We start from the raw sequence: 22,663 nt of genomic DNA, 5'->3' as shown, positions 1-22,663 counted from the left end.
TTAGAGGATTATTTTTATTATTGATCAACAAGTATTTTCTCAATCAACCCAAAAGACTCATAAATATCCAAGCTTAATATTTTTGGAAGTTGGAGTGGGTTTTTTTTAGATTTGGCTATCTTAGGAGGATATCTGTTTGTGCAGGTAACTATTACTGTGCAGAATTATTAGGCAACTTAATGAAAACCAAATATAATCCCATCTCACTTGTTTATTTTCATCAGGTAAACCAATATCAGTGCACAAAATTTAGAAATAAACATATCTGACATGCAAAAACAAAAACCAAAAAAATTAGTGATCAATATAGCCACCTTTCTTTATGATGACACTCAACAACCTTCCATCCATAGATTCTGTCAGTTGCTTGATCTGTTTTCGATCAACATTGCATGCAACAGCCACCACAGCCTCCCAGACACTGTTCCGAGAGGTGTACTGTTTTCCCTCCCTGTAGATCTCACATTTTATGATGGACCACAGGTTATCTATGGGGTTCATATCAGGTGAACAAGGGGGCCATGTCATTATTTTTTCTTCTTTTAGACCTTTACTGGCCAGCTACGCTGTGGAGTAGTTGGATGCATGTGATGGAGCATTGTCCTGCATGAAAATCATGTTTTTCTTGAACGATACTGACTTCTTCCTGTACCACTGCTTGAAGAAGTTGTCTTCCAGAAACTGGCAGTAGGTCTGGGAGTTGAGCTTCACTCCATCTTCAACCCGAAAAGGTCCCACAAGTTCATCTTTGATGATACCAGCTGTAACATACCTGGTGGCGGGCTTGCATAGTGCACCATCTCCCACTATGCAAGATCGCAAACTTGATCTTCAGTCCAGTCTGCTAGCCTGGCTTCTATTCATGCTGTCTGCTTGTCTTGTTCTGACTGCTTAGGGCGGCGGCCCGGTCACTTCCTGATTCTTGTAGCTGCTGTGGGCACACCCCTAATGCGTCCTCAGCCTATTGCTGTCTGTCACTTGATATTTAAACCAGCTCCACCTGGAAGCTGGTGCCTGAGCAACTCTATCAATCAGTGTGCTCCTTGACTCTGTATGTGCCAGGTCCTGTTCTGTTTCTCCTGCCTGTCCGCCTTCCTGGAGGCTGTATTTCCAGGCCTGTCTGAACACGCTCCTAGCCTGTTCGTCCCGCCTTCTAGGGGTTGCATACCTAGATCTGTTATCTGTGTTTTCTTGCCTGTCTGTCCGCCTTCCTGGAGGCTGTATTTCCAGGCCAGTCTGAACACGCTCCTAGCCTGTTCGTCCCGCCTTCTGGGGGCCGCATACCCAGACTCGCTCCTGTATCTCGCTGCAGTTTCAGTTCCTGTCTGAACACTCAGTTCCTGTCTGAACACTCTCCTAGCCTGTTACCTGTTTTTCTCTATGTCCATACCTCCCCTTTTTCTGCAGAGTCTGAACCTGCACCTAACTCCTACTCATTGTCGTTGTACTTCCGTTTGTGAGTTTAGAGTCCACTCGCTACTTCATTGCAAGTATCTTGTGTGTATCTGGTTCTGCCTTTCTCTTCCAGTCTGTTCCGTGTGAACAGAGCCCTGTCCCCTCTGCTCTGCCTTGCTCACCGCTCCGGCGGTTTCTGCCCGCTCTGCCTTGCTCACCGCTCCGGCAGTTTATCTCTGCTCTGCCTTGCTCACCGCTCCGGCGGTTCCTGCCCGCTCTGCCTTGCTCACCACTCCGGCGGTTTCTGCCCGCTCTGCCTTGCTCACCGCTCCGGCGGTTTCTGCCCGCTCTGTCTTGCTCACCGCTCCGGCGGTTCCTGCCTGCTCAGTCTTGCTCACCACTCCGGCGGTTCCTGCCTGCTTTGCTTGGTCACCACTCCGGCGGTACCTCTCTGCTCCACCTTGCCCACCGCTCCGGCGGTTCCTTTCTGCTCTGCTTGTCTACCGCATCTGCGGTTCTGTTCCTGAATCCCAGTCTGTACTGGACCCTATCCAGCCTGTGCTCCAACCTGCTAGTACCTCTCCGTCTGCACGCCAGCCGTACTTGTCAGTACCCTCCTGTCTGCATACCAGCCGTGCCTGCCAGTATCCTCCTGTCTGCACTCCAGCCGTGCCTGCCAGTGCCCACCTGTCTGCATGCCAGCCGTGCCTGCCAATACCCACATGCCTGTGTGCCAGCCTAACCTGCCTGTTCCTGTATTCCCCGGTGTGGGTCAACAGCCGTGTCCGGGGTCTGGCCTGGAGTAGCACCTGGTCCCTCTGCTCAGTTCCTCCTTGGTGCACGGCGTCGTTAGCCATCGTGCGATCTTGGTCGGATCGGGTAGATACTTAGTTACGCCCCTCCAGGCACTCTCCGGTTCATGTCACAGTGGAATCACTAAATCACGCACACGCCAGTCAGCCCGGGCGTGTGCATAACACCAGCCCATACGAGTACCCCACCTCCACCTTGCTGGCGTCTGAGTCGGAGTGGAGCTCTCTGCCCTTTACTGATCCAGCCTTTGGCCCATCCATCTGGCCCATCAAGAGTCACTCTCATTTCATCAGTCCATAAAACCTTTGAAAAATCAGTATTAAGATATTTCTTGGCCCATTCTTGATGTTTTATCTTATGTTTCTTGATCAAAAGTGGTCGTTTTTCAGCCTTCCTTACCTTGGCCATGTCCCTGAGTATCGCACACCTTGTGCTTTTTGATACTCCAGTAACGTTGCAGCTCTGAAATATGGCAAAACTGGTGGCGAATGGCATCTTGGCAGCTTCACGCTTCATTTTCCTCAATCCATGGGCAGTTATTTTGCGCCTTTTTTGGCCAACACGCTTCTTGCGACCCTGTTGGCTATTTGCCATGAAACCCTTGATTGTTCGGTGATCACGCTTCAAAAGTTTAGAAATTTCAAGACTGCAGCCTCCCTCTGCAAGACATCTCACAATTTTGGACTTTTCAGAGCCCGTCAAAGCTCTCTTCTGACCCATTTTGCCAAAGGAAAGGAAGTTGCCTAATAATTAAGCACACCTTATATAGGGTGTTGATGTCATTAGTCAACACCCCTCCTCATTACAGAGATGCCCATCACCAGATTTACTTCATTGGTAGTTGGATCTCAAGAATATGCAGCTTGGAGTAGGACAACATGTATAAAACGTATCATGTGATCAAAATACGCATTTGCCTAATAATTCGGCACACAGTGTGGATCCTGTCCCGTCCTGTCTCTGAGCCAAGATTACTGGGCCAGCAGGGGGCGTTGTGCGGATACAGACACAGAGCGTCTTACCTGTGATGTAAAGGACGCACCACACAAGCCCTAGGATTTCTACTAAGCCTGTAGAGCTATTTTGTGACAGTATCGGACTCTTCATTTTTATATAGTACTTTCCAGTTATCATTGTTCCAGGACAATCTAAGAATAAAGTGAACCCCTAAAGGCAAAGTATCATCATAAAATGACCTATTGTTCAAATTAGGCTTTTATTGGAAATTTAACTTGTAAACATTTGCGGTGTTTTTTTTACATTTTCTGCATCACTATGGAAAAAATATCCTGAAATCTTAGTTTTCACTCAGACAGACACATCCTGCTCTGTAATGATCCCTTCTCAGCAGATATCTCATTATAATCACAGGCATTGGTGACACCTATATATATATATAGATAACACCTGACTCACCATTCAAACTAGATGAGGTCACAGATCACCTCCTCCATCTCCCTGCACATTGATCTCTAAACAGAACCTGCCCACAACACTCTCACACAGAAGATAATGGATGATATCACAGGACACATCCTCTCCTCCGTGCACAGGTCCCAGAGCATGCCCACAACACTCTCATTCAGAAGATAATGGATGTTGTCACAGCTCACCTCCTCCCCCTCTCTGCACAGGTCACAGAGCATGCCCACAGCACTCTAATTAGATAAGCTTACTGGCGATTTTCAACAGCAATTGAGAATGCAGCTCTGGAGTAGAGTAAAGGCGAAGTTGAAGATCAGTAATGCCGTGTAGTTAGAAATATAATAAGCAGCTTATGGAGATGAGGTTTCTATATGACTTTATCTGGTGCTGGGAGGTAGAACATCTTATATATACAGTGTAAGCGCACAGGGGAGGACTGGAGCCCGAGAAGAAAACTTTCCGTTATTAGGTTACTTACTGGTATCAGATGATTTTACGATATGAATCCCCCCGCACCGCCATCATTAGTGATAGGTGAACGGCATGTAAATCTGCTTTATAGACCAAAAAGCAGTTCTGTGTAGCGACTGCGGGGATATTGTGTCTCTGACTATTTTACAAAATGAGGTTAACGTGGAGAAGCTAATCTCCTTCATTACTATTACATGCAATGTGCGCGTACGCTTTTATCTCCTCACATATTGTCCGGCCAGATTAGAAAGAACATGGAGACCGGGCTGAGACTGTACCAAAGTTACTTCATATTCTGCGGAAACATTGGTTCTGGGAAAGAATCGTAATCATAAATGTTAATTGTGTGAACAGACCAATTAGAAGCGTTTAAGTCTCGCTGTAAGCAAATTGAAATGTTTTTTACAATATTTGTGATTATACAGAAGTCTGGTTTGTTTCCACTGTGGGATCATCTGTAATAAAAGAAACTGACCAGCCCAGGGGAATGGGGATGACTCGATACCCGGGCCTTTAGCCTGGCCATTAGGGATGTCGCGGTGGTCGGCTCCCGGGCCCGTACCCTGGGGTCACTCCTTAAAAAGGGGTTGATTTTATAAAAGAAAGAGTTTGTGACGCCACCTGTGGCTTCTGGTGAGAATCACCAGCGCTGCGCAGTCCACTGAGGCCGGTGATAAGGCAGCTTGATGGTATAGCTCCCCACAAGTGGAGCTGGGCCTCAGGGCAGTATAGGAACGGGGATGCAGGACAAGGAGACTACGCCGGGCCAGAGCAAGAACAGGGACGGACACGATAGTCACTTCAGTACCTTTTACTGGTGGGATTTCAGGCACTCCCCGGAGCACTGTAGGGTGAAGGGTGTATGTCCAGATCCGCCCCAATGAGCAGGTTTTGGGCCTCCTAGTTCTCGCTGCTGCGTAGTAAGTTTCTGACCTGCCTGGAGCTAGGTCTAACTCTGTCTCTGTCCTGCGCTGGCTGACCTTGTGGTAGCGCCTTCTCTTGGAGTGCACGCTCCCAACCTACGGGTCCTATGTGTCTCCTGGCTCTGGTACTTATCAGCACTTTAGCGATCCTGGGACCTGTAGTTCTCCAGGGATTCCGGTTTATCTTACTGGTTCGTGGAGATCCCGGCAAGCTTCGGACCCGGTGTCCGGTAACTACTTCTTCTTCGGGGTGAGCTAATTAAGCTCCTCTGACCCCTATGAACTAACTCTCTACTTCTTCGCCTTCGGCCTACTCGGACCCTCAATAGGCTACTCACACTAACGGCAGCGTGCCGCGTTTCACCGATCTTATGGCGCTGGCACACCTAAAGCTCACCTCTCTGAGCAACAACCGAGTCTTGATCTGGATAAGCTCCACTGCAGGATAACAATTGCAGGAGCTGGAACAGGCTTTTGTCCTCTGAGGTAACTCTTCTCAGACTGCACTGGACTCACTGCAAAACCAGAATCGGCTGCCTGGATCCACCTTCCCTTATATATCTCCCTAACGGGCTCCCTCTGGTGGTCTGAGGTGGAAATTGGAGATGTGTGAATGGTTATGGGGGCCTCTTGTGGAGGAATCCTTCAATACACCCTTCTGGGTCTGTGATACCAAGCACAGCTGGGCTTCACATTCCCCCCTAGTTAAACTCAGCACTCCCGGGCTGAAGTACATTTTATAAAAACAGTAACAATAGGAGAACATAAGCAATACTAGAACATTCTTCCCTTTATGGGAGGCACGAATCTTAAACGTTACATAACCATAACAATTACAGAGTGTACTCAGAATCCAAGTCTCCTGTGGTGAGGTTCCTATACAGGATGTCCATCTCACAAGGTAGAGTACTTTGGTAGTTTTTGAGGGACCTGTCCTAAACCCTCTACGTAGGCCCTGGGGTGGCTGCAGGGCATGAAGATCCCGAGTTGGACCTCCAAACGAGCCACTCCAGACAGGTTTTCCTTCTGAGGTCACTTAAAAGGGGCACTCTAGGGAGCGCAATTATATACATTAAGAGTTTTTGGACTGCACACAGTCCTCAGCCACGCAGTTCATTACGCAAATAAAGAATTAATAGGAAAAAGCACAAATTGATAAGCATGCATGAAATGAAACAGTTATGCAGTACATTACAATTTGATATACAATACCCCAGGGGTAACTATCTACACTCTCTGAAATTTTGCTACTTTACTCAGTGTACCTAGCAGGAGGTTTACCTCTTGTGCTGCGTACTGATCTGCGTAGTGCAATAGGTGGTGGGGTGTCAGTGTCTATATCCTCAGTTACTCTACCAGTTCTACGTGTAACCATGTTGTAAAACTGCCTTAACCTCTCTCTTGGACTGGCAAGTCTACCATTGGCTGGGCCCTCTTGCTCCGCTCCTGCCGGGGATCCTTCATCCGGGGATACTTCTTGAGCTGGGTCTTCTACAGCACTTACAGGTTCAACTTGCTGTGGAGGGTTTTCTGGCTGTTCATAGAATTGGAGTACTGGAATGATTACTGCACCTCCTATTTGAGGCCAATCCGCTGGGAAGTCTCCTAGGTCAGTGTGGATCACTGTTTCTTTAGGTTCTTCCTGGGTTGTGAAAGACACTTCTTCCTGAGTCTTTAGTAGATGTGGACACAATTTTAGATGGTCCCTGGACACTGTAGCAGATGTTTTCCCTCCATCACGACTAATTACACAGGTCTTTTTGTTGTCAAACCTGGATGGTAACACAGTGTAGGGGTCTTTTTCCTATTGGTCGTCGAGTTTGTGGTTGCGTCTTTTTCTTTTTAGTACTGTTTCACCAGGTGTGAAAGGTTCTGCGGGTGCGTTTTTGTTGTATTGAATCTCCTGATTTTCTCTCACCCGAGTAAGACTGTCCTTGACACAAGCTTGTACTCTTCTGTACTGCTCTTGTCTGGTGGTGTCCCAGTCCTCAGTGGTCATATCAGCTTCAGGTTCAACAACACCAAGCTCCAAATCCATGGGCAGCTTTCCTGGCCTTGCCCGCATGAGATATGCCGGAGTGCAGTTGGTGGAACTGACTGGTATATGATTATACAGATCCACTAAATCAGGTAGTAGGTCTGGCCACTGGTTTCTCTCCTCAAGTGGTATGGTCTTCAGCAGGTCGATGATGATGTTGTTCATCTTTTCGCAGAGACCGTTAGTTTGTGGGTGGTACGGTGTAGTTCTTATCTTTTTACACCCGTACAGATGGCAGAACTCTTTGAACAATTCAGCCTCAAAGGCCGGACCTTGGTCAGTCAATACTTGCTCAGGATATCCATGGGGTCTGCAGAAATACGCTTGGAACGTCTTTGCTGCTGTCTCTGCTGTCAGGTCTTTGACAGGGGCGACCACCAGGAAACGTGAGTAATGATCCACCATAGTCAGAGCATAGGAGTACCCTGACCTGCTGGGAGACAACTTGACATGGTCCAGGGCCACGATTTCCAGAGGACGAGTCGTCTTGATCGGTTGCAGGGGTGCCTTCTGGCTGCTGAAGTCTTTTCTTCTTAGGCCACAGGGTCCACAGTCCCGGCACCACCTCTCAATGGAGCTGCGCATTCCTACCCAGTAGAATCGACACTTCAGCAGGGTCTCTAGCTTTTTCCAGCCAAAGTGCCCCGCTTGATCGTGGTAAGCCTCTAATACCATCTGGATGTCTGTCTTAGGGACTAATATCTGCCACACCATCTCGTGGGTTTTGGGATTGACGTACCTCCGGCACAACTTTTCCCAGTAAATAAACAGCCTGCTCCTCTCGTTCCACAGCTGTCTTTCTCCAGGGAGGCACCATCTTGAGTTATCAGTTGTTTGATGCGGCTGACAACCGGGTCACTGTCCTGGGTCTCTTTCCAGCAGTGGTGAGGCAGGGGGTTTAATGTCTTTTCACGCGGCTTCCTGGAGGCTCGTTGCTCGTGTATCATCCCATTCCGGTGAAAGGCAGGTAGCTCTATCTCTTCCAGGTCATCCACTTCTTCCTCTGTGTCTGACTGGTGAGGCATCCTAGACAGGGCATCGGCGTTGGCGTTCTTGCGGCCCGCCCGGTATTTAATTGTAAATTGGTAGTTTGACAGCCGAGCCATCCATCGTTGTTCCAGAGCCCCCAACTTAGCTGTTTCAAGATGGGTCAAGGGGTTGTTATCAGTAAAGGCAGTGAAGTTGCTGGAAGCCAGATAGTGCTTGAATCTTTCAGTGATGGCCCAGACCAAGGCCAGGAACTCCAACTTGAAGCTGCTATAGTTCTCTGAGTTCCTTTCAGTCGGGCGGAGCTTCCTGCTTGTGTACGCGATGACTTTCTCTTGCCCATTCTGTTTCTGACTTAAGACAGCGCCCAGGCCTTCGTTGCTGGCATCTGTATACAGCAGGAACGGTTGACTGTAGTCAGGGTAGGCTAGGATTTCACCACCTGTCAGGATCTCCTTCATCTCCTGAAACGACTCCGCTTGCTCCTTACCCCAGTGGAACGGGGGATTTTTGCCTTTAGGGGACTGCCCTACCAGGAGGTCTTGCAGAGGAGCTGCTTTCTTTGTGTAGTCCTTTACGAACCTCCGGTAGTATCCTACTAGTCCCAAGAACTGACGCACCTCCTTGAGGTTCTTCGGCTCCGGCCACTTCTGGATGGCTGTGACTTTCTCCGGGTCTGGTGCTATGCCTTCCGGACTGACAATGTGCCCCAGGTACTGCACCTTCCTCTTGAGCAGGTGATACTTTGAGGGCTTCAACTTCATCCCGTACCGGGACAGTGACTCAAATACCTCTGCCAGGTGCTTCAGGTGGTCCTCGTACGTTCTGGTGTACACAATTACATTGTCCAGGTAGAGTAACACAGTCTCGAAATTGCGGTGTCCCAGGCAGCACTCCATCAATCTCTGGAACGTTCCGGGGGCATTGCAGAGTCCAAACGGCATGCTGTTGAACTCGCAGAGTCCCATCGGGGTGGTGAATGCCGTCTTCTCCCGATCCTCCTCAGCCACAGCGACCTGCCAGTAACCACTAGTGAGGTCAAGGGTGGAAAAGTAATTTGCAGACTTTAAGGCAGCTAGGGACTCCTCTATGCGTGGTAAAGGGTATGCATCTTTATGTGTAATGCGATTTACTTGACGGTAATCTACACACATTCTCATGCTCCCGTCCTTTTTCCTAACCAGCACTAGGGGAGCTGCCCAGGGACTACAACTATCCCTAATTACTCCCGCCTTCCTCATGTCATGCAGCATTTCTTTTGCCTTCTGGTAGTGAGCTGGGGGGTATAGGCCTATAACGTTCTTTAATTGGGGAATGGTTGGCTGTGGGGATATGATGTTGAACCCCCTTAACCCTCCCGAAATCTAGTGGATGTTTACTGAATACCTGCTCGTATTCCTGAACCACCCGGTGTACACCCTGTTTTTGATGGGCAGGAGTGGTGTCTGTCCCAACATGGAGCTGTTGACACCAATCCTCCACCTGGGTTCAGGGTCATTATCCTCCACTTCTTCTGGTGAAGTTAAGGACTCCGCCTCGTGGATGCAGTTGTTGTTGACAGCATGTAACTTGGCAACAGTGGCATAACGTGGCAGTTTAACCTCATCTTCCCCTAAATTGAGAAGACGGACGTGCACCCTCCCATTACGTACGTCTACCACTCCTCTGGTGGTTAAGAGCGTGGGTCTGTGCTCAGAGCAAAGGGGTTCTACTACCGCCTGGTAGCTCTGTCCTCTAAGACCTATGGCAGCTCTACACCAGATGAGCATTTCACTCATTGGGGGGACGACAATGGGGATAGGGTCTGTTACCCTCACGTTACCGATTTCACCATCTGTTAACTTTACTTGCTCTTGATACATCAGGACGCGGATCTCTCTCTGCAGCGCCCTCCTCTGTCTCGGTCTGGCAGTGTCAGTGATCTGTTGGAGCAAGAACACAACCTCCCCCAAACAGTTACCAACAACATTAGTGCCTAGTACCATATATGGGTTGCTGTCATCAGGGTTAGTCTCCACCACAATTAGTCCCTGGTCCTTCAGCTCCACTCTCCCCACCTTTACAGTCACGTTCTTAACCTCGAGTAGGTTAAGGGGGAGTCCATTTGAAGCATATACAGACAAATTTGGAGCTGGCGGACGTAGATTGTCCATGGACCAGAACCTCTTGTAGAGGACTTCAGGCATGATGGTTACCTGAGATCCTGTGTCCACCAGGCCATGCGTCGGGATCCCGTCCACCACAATGGACAGGAAAGGTCTTCCTCCGACGAACCGGTTGTACCAGTCTGATGGGCCTGGTGAGTTTACTCCTGGGTGGCGGCCCTCGGACCCAGGGTTTTCTCGTTTAAAGGACAATTCAGGGCGATATGTCCGGTCTTGCGGCATCGGTAGCAGATTGGTTCCCTTGGTGGACGGCATTGGTCACTGGTCCTCGGCGAGGGCGGTTTTGGCCTCCTCCTCCTCTGCATCCAGGGGACATCCTCAGGGCTGTCGGCTAGCAGGATCTTCCCTCCTTCCTCGGGCTCCGTCCGCCACTGCAGAGCACTCAGCACAGTGGTCAGGGTTTTGCTCAGCTGACGCACCTCAGAGCGCAGACTGTCCAGCTCTCTAGGGGACGTTGCTGGAACCTTAGCTTCAGCAGTCACTGGGGAATAGGTGTGTGTTGCAGGTACTGGAGTAGCCCCACCCTGGTAACGTTGGATGGCATTTTTTTCCAGGGGCTGCAGTCCCTTTATAGCCATGTCCTTTAGATTGTCAAAGGTGGCATCTGGATGATCCAGGGACCACCAATGCACAGTCCTGCTCTCCTCTGGAGACTTCAGTCCCCGGACAAACTGTTCCTTCAGCATTTTGTTCTCATTCTCAACGCTGGTTGGACTAACCTGGTTCAGAGCCCGCCGGGCCCCTTGGAGACGCCAGGCGTAGTCCCGAACATTGTCCTATGGTTGCTGGGAGCAGCTGTAGAACCTCATCCAGAGGTCCGCCTCAGTAAGGTCCTCAAAGACAGTCTGTAGTTTTTGGAATATTGCGGACACTGACTCCTGGTCTGCGGCCGACCATGTTTCCACTTCCCGCTCCGCAGCACCAGTCAGTTGTCCTAATACAACGGCAGCTCTTTGTTTGCCGGTCATTGAGTACATGTCAAAAATACCACATATCTTCCGCTTAAATCCAGACAGGGTATCTGGTTTGCCGTTGTACTGGGGGAGCCACTTTGCTCCAGGAATGTACGGTAAAGTCATAGGAATCACAGGTGTTACAGGCGCTGCTGGTGGAGCGGCGGCTTCGGCCTGCCCATTATCGGGCGCGGGCTGAACTTCAGGGACATTGACCGGTAGGTCGGCGTTCTGCTGTTCGACGGACATCTTAGCTCCCCCCCTAGTTAACCGTGGCCTACCTTCTGGTTTTTCTTCCGGTAGGCCGCAGCTCCGCAGGCGACGGTTGTCTTCAGGACCTTGTGTCGCTTGCGTCCTACGTCAGAGCGTTCAGCGATGCTCCGTACAGGACCTGGCGCTTCCTGATTTGACGTCGAGGCGTGGGGCGTGTCCGGGACTTCGCGCTCTTTTGCAGGTACGCCCCTAATTTTCCCGCGGTTACGCCCTTCTTCTCGCTCAACGGCCCAACAATGGCGGCTATCTTCACCACAACTTTACGTACACAGTTCAAAATAAAGGCGCACAGTACCCGGTGGCAACGGGCAAAACACTTCGTCATTGCAGCGGGCACGCAATCCTGTTCGTGACGCCAAGTAGAGATGACCAGCCCAGGGGAATGGGGATGACTCGGTACCCGGGCCTTTAGCCTTGCCTTTAGGGATGTCGCGGTGGTCGGCTCCCGGGCCCGTACCCTGGGTTCACTCCTTAAAAAGGGGTTGATTTTATAAAAGAAAGAGTTCGTGACGCCACCTGTGGCTTCTGGTGAGGATCACCAGCGCTGCGCAGTCCACTGAGGCTGATGATAAGGCAGCTTGATGGTATAGCTCCCCACAGGTGGAGCTGGGCCTCAGGGCAGTATAGGAACGGGGATGCAGGACAGAGAGACTCCGCAGGGCCAGAACAAGAACAGGGACGGACACGATAGTCACTTCAGTACCTTTTACTGGAGGAATTTCAGGCACTCTCCGGAGCACTGTAGGGTGAAGGGTGTATGTACGGATCCTCCCCAATGAGAAGGTTTTGGGCCTCCTGGTTCTCGCTGCAGCGTAATAAGTTTCTGACCTGCCTGGAGCTAGGCCTAACTCTGTCTCTGTCCTGCGCTGGCTGACCTTGTGGTAGGGCCTTCTCTTGGAGTGCACGCTCCCGACCTACGGGGCCTATGTGTCTCCTGGCTCTGGTACGTATCAGCACTTTAGCGATCCTGGGACCTGTAGTTCTCCAGGGATTTCGGTTTATCTTACTGGGTCGTGGAGATCCCGGCAAGCTTCGGACCCGGTGTCCGGTAACTACTTCTTCTTCGGGGTGAGCTAATTAAGCTCCTCTGACCCCTATGAACTAACTCTCTACTCCTTCGCCTTCGGCCTACTCGGACCCTCAATAGGCTACTCACACTAACGGCAGCGTGCCGCGTTTCACCGATCTTATGGCGCCGGCACACCTAAAGCTCACCTCTCTGAGCTGCACCGAGTCTTGATCTGGATAAGCTCCACTGCAGGATAACAATTGCAGGAGCTGGAACAGGCTTTTGTCCTCTGAGGTAACTCTTCTCAGACTGCACTGGACTCACTGCTAAACCAGAATCTGACTGATGGCTGCCTGGCTCCACCTTCCCTTATATATCTCCCTAACGGGCTCCCTCTGGTGGTCTGAGGTGGAAGGTGGAGATGTGTGAATGGTTATGGGGGCCTCTTGTAGAGGAATCCTTCAATACACCCTTCTGTGTCTGTGATACCAAGCACAGCTGGGCTTCACAAAACCCCCGGAGCACTAAACAGAGGGGGACATGACTATGGGAGGTGGACCTTTAACTCCTGCAGCTTTGTTTGTATAGTTGTGTAGACTATAAGCAAGAGTGATTCTGCTTTAAGAGGAAGGATCACAGTATTGAATGTGCCTGGTGTCTTATTGTGAGGAGGGTGAGGCTTACATAGAGGAGGTAGCTCTCTGACTTTCTTTCTCTCACTGGACGAACTGGAGGAAACCTCACCCGCCCTGTTATAATCACTGTCCTACAACGCTTTATTCAATCATTACTTGTATAATGAGGAATGCTTCATTGTATTTGTTTAATTAGCCATTGTATATCTTGTACCATGTCAAATTTTATCATGGCTAGAAAGAGTTAACATTAGCATTAACCTTCTAAGCCCAAGGGAAGAGCAAACCTTCAGCCATGGTTCCCTAGAGGTTTCCTCCACAGGGGGGGTTTCCTCTCCTGAGCGCTGTTGGATGACTCTCCGTGAGTCGGAGGTTCGCCCTTTGCAGGGGCAACCACTTTACCAAAGTGATTTATAAAATAAAAGTAAAAAGGCTAAAAGTGTTATATGTGACTTGGAATGTATAACCCGTCACAGCTTTGCGGTTTACGAGTCAGGTGGAAGTTGCAGACAAGTTAAGGTGGACTCATTTTAACTAATGGAGGATGTAAAACCTCATGGTGGTGAACAGGCTTGGCTTTAGTGGTTGCCTCAAGGATGTTGTAAATGTAACGTCAATCAGGGGGGGCATGGTGGTTAACAAGAGTGAGGATAATAGGGTCATTGGTGCCCTGAAAGCTTACTGGCTCTGCTTGAATGGCAAGCCAGTGCGTGCTGTCCCTTTAAGGCTGTCTGTCCTGGTGCTGTATGTCAGAAAGTACTGGTGAATCCCAATGTACTAGCACTTCAACTGACTCCTAATTTGATTGTTTTAATACTGTGATTTAAAGAAAGCTGTGACCATTTTGACCACCAAAATAATGTGTTTTGTGTATTTATTCCAGTGACGAGGTTTACTGTAGTTATGGTTGTTATGAGATGGGGTGGGGGTCCGTCCCAAATCCAAAGGTCATGCTTATGAAGCAGAAGGAGAATGAGTAAGTAACGATGTACTATAAGTCTCATATACTCTGTGCACTAAGCTATATTATGACATCATCATCATTTAGTCAGAGACCAACCAACCAAAGACTGTGTGAACTCGCTCCACTGATCAATTACAGATCAACCTGCTACATGGACTGTGTGACCTCACTGCTGTGTGACATCACCATCCAATCACAGACTGACCTGTTACACCCTGTGACATCACTGCACTCTGTGACATCACCACCCAATCACAGACTGACCTGTTACACCCTGTGACATCACTATCCACGTTTAGTCTATATTCTGCTATAGATGGTGTGACCTCACTGTATGACATCATATCCTTCGAAATCAATTTTTTTAACATTATCTTCTAGTTCTAAAATGAACCTCTCCTCCACATGACACACACAAGGCGAACAGAGGCGACTTTGGTCTCAGTCAAGTGAACCTTTGCGCTGAACACTCTATATCTTTTCCTCGTCACCACTGTAACCCGCCGCGTGCACTTTTGTGCCTCCAGTGATTTCCCTCTATAGAGTTGTGTTCGACATGATTACTCTGTACAGAAGGCGATGGATTTTTCTTGTAAAATGTCTATTCTCTCGGTATGCGTCACAGAGGAAATGCTGCCGTTGCAGGAGACACGCTGTCTGCCATGTTATATCGACTGGGTGCAGCCAAGTAATGTGAAATCCCTCAAACTCTACATGAAGTTTATTGGCTTCTCAGGGTTGTTCCATGATCTGTCCTCAGGAGCGCACCGCTCCTCTGACTCCTGGGTGCAGGGAGCGGTGCACTCCTGATAACTGACAGTTCGGACCAGCGGCAGGGTTACATTTCTAGCCGAAACTGTGCCCTCTCCAAAATCTGCTTGCATAGGCAGTTCTGCCTCTAGAGCACTGGGGAGCGCTGGACTCCTGATCACAACCCTGCACTGTGCACTTGGTTTTCATGAAATTTCTACATTGCAGGATGGATTCCTCTTCCTGTGGCTGAATGTTCAGCCACAATGACAAGCTCTGAATAGTGTAACAGTAGTAGTTACTGCGCTCACCTGGTATCCCGAGGTATCATAAAAAGAGATGATCGTTCCCCCAATCCATCCAGATAAATTCAAGAGCAGCAATTCAGGAGCAGCGGTTTTCAAAGAGTCAATCAATCCTTGATGTTAAAAAGGAATTGTGAACTGAAAAATCACAATGGCATAATGGCGAATGCTAACACAGCCCTCGTGGGCCGTATGCACTGAGGATTTACTGGCGGAAAATCCGCTACATATTACAGTAGCGGCATTGTGGACGAGCGTTCTCAAAACCTTATCTGCGCAGGATGTAAAATAAATCTTCAGCGTGACTTGACCGATGCTATGGATGTGAAACTTGCAATGCAAACGGTGAAATGTGCCGCTGTGTTTCTGCAACAAAACCTGCATCGTTTTTTGCTGTGGTGGACTGCGCATCAGACTAGAGAGCATAAACGAGGTTTTAATAATAGAAAACCACATAAAATATTTTATATATCTGCAAATATGGCCATGAAGTTTCGTCTTTCTCCAGCTTTTTTTAAGGGCATGAGAAAGAAAAACTGCAGTTTTTTTTTATTGAAATGCAAACTTATTATTTTATTAAAGCCTCGTTTATGCACTTTTAGGGAATGTTCTGATGTGTCGTACCCACAGAGGAAAAATCATAGTGGAATACTGCTGGGGATTTCCTTGTGAAAAAGTGCAGATTTTTGCATTGCATTAAAAAAACAACAACCCAAGATAAAAACATAATAAGCAAATACCCTGCAAAAAATAAATTAACAGCAACAGTGCCAGAAAATAACATAGGGTCACTTAGGTAACATAATTGTGATAAAAGAATGCAAAAGCCATCCCACCACGTCACGGTGACCCTATTCGGGACGGTCCTAACCTCTAATATTAAAGCCTCAAGTGACATGCATGTAGATAAGGACAAGTTTGAAACCCGGCTGCATGTCCACTAGCTGGGCTCAGTCCTTCTCTGCCCTTATCCACATGCACGTCACTTGACAAATGGTAAGGTTTTAATATTAGAGGTTAGGACCGTCCCGAATAGGGTTACCATGACATGGTGGGATGGCTTTTGCATTTTTTTTATCACAGTTATGTTAACTAAGCACCCTATGCTATTGTCATGGACTATTGCTGTTTATTTATTTATTGCAGGGTATTTGCTTATTATGTTTTTATCTTGTGTTTTTGTCTGTTTAGTGACCAGTGTGAACATGCACTTACATGCTGCATGCACACCAACTTATATTCCAGTTCATCTCTTTAGGTTTTCGATCTGTATTTTTAGTTGACAGCTCTTTTGGAACATTGCGGATTGGTTGACTGTTTGTATAACGATCGTCACTTCTGGATGGTCTTGATTTGTGACATTACCAAGCAAATATTCAAATGCAATTAAAAGTCGACGTGCACATGTTTTTAAGTTATATGTACAGTTTTTCTCAGATTGGACACACAGGTCAGCAAAAAACACTGTGTATAAGCCATTAGACATCTTACGCATGGAAGTTAGTATTATATGTTAGAAAAATCCACCTCTGATTTGCCGTATCTGAGGCTAACCTTTTGGATTTCTGCATCAGATTTGCAGTTTGTACTGCGGCAGTTAAGCATGCCGATTTTCCCTATCTTATAGGGCTGATCCACACATGGTTTTCTGCCATGGTTTCTGCATCAGCGAGCGACTTATGTTTCATCCATGACAGAGATTTCAAATTTGTGCTGAAAACCCCCTCTAGTATATATGCGGATTTCCCAATATGCAGGTTTGTTAGAAAGCGTCACATAAATTTACATGTGTTGAAATATGAAAGGGCTTGCCTCATCAATGTTATTCAGGAGTGCACTGCTCCTCTGCCTTCTGCTTGCTGTGAGGCTCCGTGCCTTCTGCTTGTCCTGGTGACTGACTGCTCGGACAGCAGCATAACTGCATCATTGGCCCGAACTGTCCACTCTGTGATGCTGCAAGCAGCAGCATCTTTGAATTTACAGCATCGGAGGAACTTAGGGACCCTGACAAAGGTGGATTTCAGCGATCCGACCAGCTTCAGAGCAGCACTTGAGAGCTCTATAGAAAACGGCTTGCATTAATGAGTTCTTTACCTTGTGTGAGGGGGACAGGGTGGTAGTGGTGGCGAGAGGCTGTTGTTGTGTTCCCACACCCTGATTCCCCACAAAGAATAGATAATGCCCAGTCTGCCTAGTGGTCTGCGTGTATTGCACAACACTCATGGTTTTTCTGGAGGTTCCCATCAGCTTCAGGATTCCAGATGTTGCAGGCAAATAATCACTTCCAGACTGTTTTTTCCATAAAAATCAACTTTACTTAACTCTTGTATTTGTTCAGTTTTAGTCACAGATACAGTCTTTTGGGACACCACCGTTACAGTCTTTTGGGACACCACCGTTACAGTCTCAGCTCGCCCTTCTGTCCCTTTCTGATCTACCTCCTCATCCACCAGGTATAGCTCACCCAATACCGCAGCTTCTGGGAACACGGTCCTACTCTCCATATGTGTATACCCGTCCGTTTTCCCTTCCTTGGGAGTAATGAAGGCTGGCTCCTCCAGTCCTTCTCCAGGCCGTTGGCCCCGGACGTTTCGGCAAGGTTCCTCAGAGCTGTCAGCTTCCTCATTCCTCATGCTGCCCTCTCTTTCCTGCTGCATCTCCGCTGACCTTCAACCCCCAGGGCCCTGAACTCTTCCTCTGTCTTTCTAGAACGTACCTCCAGCACAGGCTTAAACGTTGCAAACGTCACAATGCAATCACCCTATCTGAACTAGATCAGGAAGTACTTCCCCTATATAAAAGTTTTACTCCTCCCACAAACTAAAATCCCTGTCACTTCAGTACCTCCCTATTCTTAACTCTTAGTTTCCTATTCTATTCTCCAGGTATACTGCCTCTCTTTCCCTAAATTACTTTACCATAACATTAACACACAGTTTTATTACATTATGACAAGGCATCATCACCTTTTGCTTTGCACCTGTTTTACCAGAGGGCAATGTGCAGGCGTTCACACACCCTTACACTTGGATGTGAACTGCCTCTGAAAAACTGCAGAGGAGGCCGGTAACCTAGGAGTAGTAAATTGCAGAATTAAAAATCCCACCGTTGTTGAGAACGGAAGGGATTTTTAATAATGCAACTTTGCAATTTTACCCAGGAGAAAACCCCTTCTGCCATGTGAGAATTACCCTTGGGACCAGGAACCTCCAGTCCAACACTTAGTATGGGGGGCATAATAGTACAGTCATTTACTAGGTCTTCAGCGCAGGGTCTCTCCTGAAGAATGTGTTTTCTGATTAACCCTGTCTCCTCCAGCATCGGACCATTGAGTAGCGCTATTCCATTTATCTGACGCTTTAAGGCCAGTGAATTGTATCATCCGTCCCCCTCCTGGTCCTGGTATTCCACACACAGTTTGCTTAGTCATTTTGGGGTTTTTTCATTGCATTTAGCACGGTAATTTAATTCAGTACATTAATTTACTTCAGTATATTTCCGGCCTTTCAGGACAGTGTAATATAGCGTGCCGAATACAGAACACTTCTTTGATTTCCCAGGATGTTTAAGTTTGCAGTCTATAAATCAAAATTGCCCATGTTATCTTCTCCTGGCAAGAGAAGGCCCAGCAGACGCCGTTCTTCCTGTAGATTTACTTTTTAATTTGAATGTTCCACCCTGAGCCCAGACATTATGTTTGTAAGCGCTGTCAGTTGCCGCAGAAAGGCTAAATCCAGAGGGGTCCGTCTGCCGCGTGCCACCAAAAATGCCCTTTAAGCGCCTTGCTGCAGACTCATATTATTTATTCTATTTGTTGGGAATATTCATAGAAGTGAGAAAAGGAAATGACATTCTGATTTGGGATGAAGCTTTGTTTTACTTCTACAAATATTATTCTTCATTTCCCCCTTATGTCAGTTAAAACCAAAATCCTCCTTTGATTCGCTGGTATCTATAGTCATTATTAGTGTTGAGCGAGCACTAAAATGCTCGGGTGCTCGAAGCTCGGGCCGAGCTCGCCGTGATACTCGGGTGCTCGACCCGAGCAATGAACCCAATGTTAGTCTATAGGAGACCCGAGCATTTTTGCGGCGGCACCCCTGGCAGTCTGTAGAAAGCCTAAAAAGTGCCCAAAACGATAGTGACAGTGCTCAAATGACATGGGGGCAGCATGGGCATCGCCCCAGGAAGCATTTCTGACCCCCAGGTCACTGCTGTCAACAACGTGGTCAGAGGTATTAAGCCACTTTTACGGGCTCACAATAAAACGTTCAAAAACGAAACTGAAACTGCTTTCCTGTGAAATATGTTAAGGAAGTTCCTTTCCAGGGTAAAGACTTGTGTATAAGGTAAAATAAATAACCAAAAAAAAAAATACTCCTCCACACCTTGGGCTATGTTCACAAGTAGCATTTTTTATGCGTTTTTGCACTTTTGTATTGCTTTCAACAGTGACAAATACATTCACCTGGAAATATCATTTTAACATTTTACAACCTTATCTGGCCATGTGCTGTGTGACACATGCATACAGTGCTGAAAAGACATGGGAACAGCATGGGGAAGACCCCTGGAAGCATCTCTGACACCCAGGTCACTGCCTAAAAGTGTGCCCATCAGAAGTGATCCTTGCCGCATCAGAAGATGCAGACTTGCAACTATCCCCGTGCAAGACCTTCTCCCAGAGCAGTGTTCAATTGTACCTCCCCCATTCCTTGCAATGCAAGCGCAAGTATGCAGCCTGCCACCCACCCACCCCAAGGCTGCAATAGCATACTGCTAGCTTGCTTAGGCATGTGGAAGCAGACGCCGGCCACCATGTCATGGCTGCGTCAGCGGCCTGGTATCCATACTCAGTTCCCAGCCGCCCGGCGGCTGGGTGTCCATACCCGGTCCCCAGCCGCCCCGCGGCCGGGTGTCCACACACGATCCCCAGCCACCTGGGGGCAGCCGGGTGTCCATAAACGGTCCCCAGCCGCCCCTATTTCTCCTCTCAACTTCCCCCCACACACTTTTCTTAGCCCGGCCTGCTTTAGGGCAGCATTGGACGAGCCCACCAGAGAACCAGACTCCTCCGGTGGGCCCTGGCTTCTCTATCAGGGGAGTTGAGAGTGCCAAGGTGAGGAGCATGATGATGATAGAAGTTAACATCTGCTTTGTTTTCTTGGAATGCAAGCGTAAGTGTGCAGCCTGCCACCCACCCACCCCCAGGCTGCAATACCATACTACTAGCTTGCTTGCACTTCAAATTGGGCCTTTTAGGCATGTGGAGGCGGAATCTGGCCACCACGTCATGGCTGCGTCGGCGGCCTGGTATCCATACTCAGTAGTGTTGAGCCACCCCCGTAGTGTTCGAGTTCGGTTCGGTTCGTCGAACACCCGTGTGTTCGCTGAACTGTTCGTCGAACTGTTCGTCGAACACCTTCGAACACCGTTAAAACCAATGGCAGGCAAACAAAAACACATAGAAACACATAGAAAACACCTTCAAAGGTGTCCAAAAGCTGACAAACTGCTCAGAAGACATAACTAACACATGGAAAAGTGACAAGTACATATAGTCATGCGAAAATAAAAGAGGTGGAGGAGTAAAAGGAGGGGGAGACACAGATATAGGCATGTCATGCCCTTCTAAAATCCAAAAAGTGAGAAGCCGACACGGCCAGTCCGCTCCTGCCCGTGCCACCTCCGTGTCGCCGGGTTTGTGCCAGAGCCGCGGTGAACCCTGACGGCCAGCCCCCCTCTCCCAATACTGGTGCCTGTCCGCTGGTGGGTCGAGCGAGCCCCCCTGTGGTGGAGGCAGCTCTAAGCTTTTTAATTTAAATTGTCTCTCTAATTTGAATGAATACACTTTAAATCCATTTACAAGGATCTATTGGAGGGCAAGTCTCATGCCAGCAGCCGCGGTAATTCCAGCTCCAGTAGCGTCCACTAAAGCTGCTGCAGTTAAAAAGCTTTTATAAGGATCGAGCTCGGCTGTCCACCGCAAGGCATCCTACTGCCAGTCCCAGCCCCTATGCCTTGGGGTGCCTCCTGATGCTCTTCACTAAGTATCCCATGGTCCCGAAGCATTTCCTTTGAAAAAATTAAGTGTCTAAACTACAGGTGGTGCAGCTTGCTTAACAGCCGGGATAATCCGCTCACTAGCAGACACTGCTACTAGGCACAAAGTATTTCCTGGGCTAGATGCAGTTAAAAATTTGTAATTAGATACTCTCGTTGGATGCTGAGAAAGCATTCCATAGAGTCTCCTGGCACGCCATATATGATTCTCTTAAAAAGCTTGGGGTAGGGGTCTAGGGGACCCTTTTATAGCCAAAATCACGGCCCTGTATCGCAATACGTCACCTAGGCTGAAGATAAATGGAACTGTAGCACCCTGAGGGCTCGGTTGCTACAGACGTATTGCACCTCACCCAGAGGTGTGATATCTCACTCTCAGGTAAGGATGTAGTGTGGATCAGGACCCGACACCTGCATGCATTACACCACATTGCCGTGGGGCAGGGCGACCAATATGCCCCTGAGATGGGCACGACAGTCCCTGTCCCTGGCTGGAGTGGGGGGAGGGAACACTGAGGAAGGGGAACCCTGTAGTGCAGGAGCAGGGAGGAAGCAGTTCCTGGGTGCATTGAGAAGGGAGTATAAAAGGTGGGCACCATCTTAGTTCAGTGCAGAGAAGTCTGAGCAGAAGTGGCAGGGAGCAGGGGCTCTGCATGAGCTCTGCTCCGGAGGCGGGCCTAGTAACAGAGGCCCAGGCCTGGAAGAGGGAGAAGGAAGGAAGAGGAGCGGAGAAGGCTCCAGGAACGAGGAATGAAGGGATCCCAGGGGTGCGGACGGGCGAGTCGCCACCGCACGCCCGAATCCACCTGCGTGGAGGGGTCAGGCCAAAGGGGGAGACCGGTCCCCGAACTAGTGGAGGCAGGAAACGACCCTCAGCTAGAAACCGGAGGCTCTGACATTTTATGTGGCGCAGCCCCTCGCTACACCCGCTAGGAAGGCACCACATAGGGTCAGGGAAACTGGCGCCAAGTTTACCAAGAGGAGGCCCGAGGCAGCCGGACAGAAGTGTTGGTAAGAAAGGCCAGACAAAGGACACACAAAGGGGGTCCTGTGAAGCGCTCCAAAGTTATCTGGGAGTTGTCTGAGCCCCTCACCTGGTGAGCACAGTACGACGTGGGCAGCCGTTACCTGCAGACGTGGTCTGGATAATAAGAACTGTGAGTAAAGGCCCTGAACTGCATCACTGACTCCGTGTCGTTACTGCTGCTGCCCTGCACCACCACCCCCATCCTCCGCATACACTGCCCTGAGGCTATACTCCTCCCGTGGGGAGTTATGCTACGCTCTGCTGCACCCACAACAGCAGCCTCAGTGGTCTGCCCTGTAGCGGCGGTTCACTCTGACCGCAATCCACGGGTGGCGTAGTCGGACATTTAAACATGAAAACCACATAAATAGTTCCGCCACTGGTTTGACCGCCCTGAGCCACGGAACTGGGTCGCCGCCACGAAGACTACAACCACCAGCATCCACCAAAAAGGGTCCGGCTCCGGG

This window comes from Phyllobates terribilis, unplaced genomic scaffold (genome assembly GCF_046119375.1).
Source record: "Phyllobates terribilis strain yellow unplaced genomic scaffold, ASM4611937v1 Scaffold_12__6_contigs__length_324123572, whole genome shotgun sequence".
NCBI lineage: Eukaryota > Metazoa > Chordata > Amphibia > Anura > Dendrobatidae > Phyllobates > Phyllobates terribilis.
This window is presented reverse-complemented; position numbering follows the sequence as displayed.